A 5001-nucleotide genomic window follows, 5' to 3' on the forward strand; every position below is an offset into this window, starting at 1 on the left:
AATAAAATGGCCGCCGTTTCCCCAACATAGTTTTTCTTGATTGATTTGTATTGGTAGCTGACCAGTTACCTAGCTAGTGAGCAAGCAAGCTAACATTAGCCAGCAACTAAAACCACACTATCACAATATATTTCACATCAATGTCACTGGGGCGAAGGGGGTTCGTTGTAACGTTACTCAACAACGCTGGGAGACGTGTGTGTGTGTGTGTGTGTGTGTGTGTGTGTGTGTGTGTGTGTGTGTGTGAGAATCTCCAGGACGGTGTCCAAACGGGCCGATATTGTGCAGCAGCAGGAGATTTCCCAGCTGCCCGGGATTATCTCCTCTTCACTTTTTGTAATCTTAACTGGTCATTATGGTGCCTAACCCCCTTTTGAAGAGGGTACAAATTGGGCAGGGAGGAGATTTTCAGCATGGATACCGATAACACTAATGGAGATGTAACGTTACAGATGTCCGCTGTTGTGACTCGGGTCTGATATGGTCTGTTTCCCGACGGTTCAGTAAACTGCCGTTAGCGGCCTTAGCACAGGCGGTGGAGTTAAGTGCTAGCCGGGTTTGGATTGCTGTAATGATAGTGGCTGGCTGCTAGCTGGCTGGGGGGTTGACTGGATGTGTTCCTGGGGCTGCTGTCAGCTCTCATCCTGACTAGCGCCGGGAGAGTGAGGCAGACAGACTGGGGTGTGCTAGCTGGCTAAATTAGCATTAGATTAGTCGTCGATCTATACAGCTAACATTACTGATGAAGTAATTCGTGGGTTAGCCCAGAGTTGTTAACCGTGGTCAAAACAGTCATACTAAAAATAACTTTATAAGTGTTGAATGATGTCGTAACCTTTTATAATGTTACCCACCAAGCATTAGCATTAGCTAACGTTATAGACCACACAAGTTAGCTGGATTGATAAATATTGAAATCAATCAATATCAATAAATAAGGTCTCTGCTCTATTACTGTGTTGCAAAGTTTCATGTAAGCAATGACAAAATAATGCCATGTGGCGGAAAAAAGCAGTATTTCAGTTACTGAGTATAACTTTCTGACAGTGTATGATTTACAATTGCTCTCGAACGTATCATCTTGGTGCCCGTGTTGTGATAGAAATTAGAGCAGACCCGGAGGGGTCGAAGGTTATGTGACGCCACTGACTGGCGACTAAAGGATTTCTCTGGGTTTGAACATTGTTGGAAACACTTGTGATACTCTAAGTACACATCTCAACAAAATATATACATAGGTTTAGCGATGTGACCGTTCACATCGCTCGACAGTATCACTTTATCATCAAAAGACAACTCCCTTCGTGCCTTCCCCCCGATAACCCTCGCCTCTACTATACCCTCTTCTGCCACATAGAAACACCAGTTACTGTCAGCGGGGCGGATGTTTTGATCTATATTAAAAGGAGTTATTTCAGATTCTTCCCTGATTTTTAGTTTGTTAGAGAGACACACACATATGGATATGCTGGGCATCAATGGGACAATGAAGATCTGTGTTATGTGAATCTGGTTTCCATTTCAACGGAGAGCCATATTTGGCCGGTTGGGGGCACTGCAAAGTGAGTCACATTAGCAATAGAATGGTCAAAGGCACTTTAGCAATACAATGGTCTATACCTTGATTTCTCTGGAAATGGGTTTTCTCCATGATGCCAAAGTATTTATGGACATGGTGGGCATCAATGGGACACTGACGATCTGTTATGTGAATCAGGTTTCCATTTCAACGGTGAGCCATATTCGGCCATCTGGGGGCACTGCAAAGTGAGACACTTTAGCAATAGAATGGTCAAAGGCACTTTAGCAATAGAATCATCAAAATGTTGTTATCTCCATAATGCCAAGGTATTTATAAACATCAATGGGACAATGAAGATCTGTGTTATGTGAATCTGGTTTCCATCTCAGCGGAGAGCCATATTTGGTCATTTGGGGGCACTGCAAAGTGAGTCACTTTATCAATAGAATGGTCAAAGGCACTTTAGCAATACAATTGTCTATACCTTGATTTCTCTGGAGATGGGTTTTCTCCATGATGCCAAAATATTTATGGACATGCTGGGCATCAATGGGACACTGAAGATCTGTGTTATGTGAATAAGGTTTCCATTTCAATGGGGAGCCATATTTGGCCATTTGGGGGCTCTGCAAAATGAGTCACTTCAGCAATAGAATGGTCAAAGGCACTTTAGCAATACAATGGTCTATACTTTGATTTCTCTGAAGCTGGGTTTTCTCCATAATTACAGGGTAGCTATGGACATGCTGGGCATCAATGGGAGAATGAAGTTCTGTGTTATGTGAATCAGGTTTCCATTTCAACAGGGAGCCATATTAGGCCCTTTTGGGGCACTGCAAAGTGAGTCACTTTAGCAATAAAATGGTGAAAGGCACTTTAGCAATACAATAGTCTTTACCTTGATTTTTCTGGAGATGGGTTTTCTCCATGATGCCAAAGTATGTATGGACATGGTGGGCATCAATGGGACACTGAAGATCTGTGTTATGTGAATAAGGTTTCCATTTCAATGGGGAGCCATATTTGGCCATTTGGGGGCTCTGCAAAATGAGTCACTTTAGCAATAGAATGGTCAAAGGCACTTTAGCAATACAATGGTCTATACTTTGATTTCTCTGGAGCTGGGTTTTCTCCATAATTACAGGGTAGATATGGACATGCTGGGCATCAATGGGACACTGAAGATCTGTGTTATGTGAATTAGGTTTCCATTTCAATGGGGAGCCATATTTGGCCATTTGGGGACACTGCAAAATGAGTCACTTTAGCAATAGAATGGTCAAAGGCACTTTAGCAATACAATGGTCTATACCTTGATTTCTCTGGAGCTGGGTTTTCTCCCAAATTCCAGGGTAGATATGGACATGCTGGGCATCAATGGGACACTGAAGATCTGTGTTATGTGAATCAGGTTTCCATTTCAACGGGGTGCCATATTCGGCCATTTGGGGACACTGCAAAGTGAGGCAATTTAGCAATAGAATGGCCAAAAGCAATTTAGAAATACAATGGTCTATACCTTGATTTCTTTGGAGATGGGTTTTCTCTATGTTGCCAAAGTATTTATGGACAATGGGGGAATTAAGTTCTGTATCATGTGAATCAGGTTTCCATTTCAACGTGGATCCATATTCGGCCATTTGGGGGCACTGCAAAGTGAGTCACTTTAGCAATAGAATGGTGAACGGCACTTTAGCAATACAATGGTCTATACCTTGATTTCTCTGGAGATGGGTTTTCTCCATGATGCCAAAGTATTTATGGACATGCTGGGCATCAATGGGACACTGAAGATCTGTGCTATGTGAAGCAGGTTTCCATTTCAACAGGGAGCCATATTCGGCCATCTGGGGGCACTGCAAAGTGAGACACTTTAGCAATAGAATGGTCAAAGGCACTTTAGCAATAGAATCATCAAAATATTGTTTTCTCCATGATGTCAAGGTATTTATGGACATGCTGGGCATCAATGGGACACTGAAGATCTGTGTTATGTGTATCAGGTTTCCATTTCAAGAGGGAGCCATATTTGGCCATTTGGGGGCACTGCAAAGTGAGTCACTTTAGCAATAGAATGGTCAAAGGCACTTTAACAATACAATTGTCTATACCTTGATTTCTCTGGAGATGGGTTTTCTCCATGATGCCAAAGTATGTATGGACATGCTGGGCATCAATGGGAAAATGAAGTTCTGTGTTATGTGAATCATGTTTCCATTTTAACGGGGAGCCATATTCGGCCATTTGGGGGCACTGCAAAGTGAGTCACTTTAGCAACAGAATAGTCAAAGGCCCTTTAGCAATACAATGGTCTATACCTTGATTTCTCTGGAGATGGGTTTTCTACATGATGCCAAAGTATTTATGGACATGCTGGGCATTAATGGGACACTGAAGATCTGTCTTATGTGAATTAGGTTTCCATTTCAATGGGGAGCCATATTCGGCCATTTGGGGTCACTGCAAAGTGAGTCACTTTAGCAATAGAATGGTCAAAGTCACTTTAGCAATACAATTGTCTATACTTTGATTTCTCTGGAGATGGGTTATCTCCATCATTCCAGGGTAGATATGGACATGCTGGGCATCAATGGGACACTGAAGATCTGTGCTATGTGAAGCAGGTTTCCATTTCAACGGGGAGCCATATTCGGCCATCTGGGGGCACTGCAAAGTGAGACACTTTAGCAATAGAATGGTCAAATGCACTTTATCAATAAAATCATCAAAATATTGTTTTTTCCATGATGCCAAGGTATTTATGGACATGCTGGGCATCAATGGGACACTGAAGATCTGTGTTATGTGAATCAGGTTTCCATTTCAACGGGGAACCATATTTGGCCATTTGGGGGCACTGCAAAGAGAGTCACTTTAGCAATAGAATGGTGAACGACACTTTAGCAATACAATGGTCTATACCTTGATTTCTCTGGAGATGGGTTTTCTCCATGATGCCAAAGTATTTATGGACATGCTGGGCATCAATGGGACACTGAAGATCTGTGCTATGTGAATCAGGTTTCCATTTCAACGGGGAGCCATATTTGGCCATCTGGGGGCACTGCAAAGTGAGACACTTTAGCAATAGAATGGTACAAGGCACTTTAGCAATAGAATCATCAAAATCTTGTTTTCTCCATGATGTCAAGGTATTTATGGACATGCTGGGCATCAATGGGACACTGAAGATCTGTGTTATGTGTATCAGGTTTCCATTTCAAGAGGGAGCCATATTCGGCCATTTGGGGGCACTGCAAAGTGAGTCACTTTAGCAATAGAATGGTCAAAGGCACTTTAACAATACAATTGTCTATACCTTGATTTCTCTGGAGATGGGTTTTCTCCATGATGCCAAAGTATGTATGGACATGCTGGGCATCAATGGGACACTGAAGATCTGTGTTATGTGAAACATGTTTCCATTTTAACAGGGAGCCATATTCGGCCATTTGGGGGCACTGCAAAGTGAGTCACTT

This window comes from Perca flavescens, chromosome 2, assembly GCF_004354835.1.
Source record: "Perca flavescens isolate YP-PL-M2 chromosome 2, PFLA_1.0, whole genome shotgun sequence".
Lineage (NCBI taxonomy): Eukaryota > Metazoa > Chordata > Actinopteri > Perciformes > Percidae > Perca > Perca flavescens.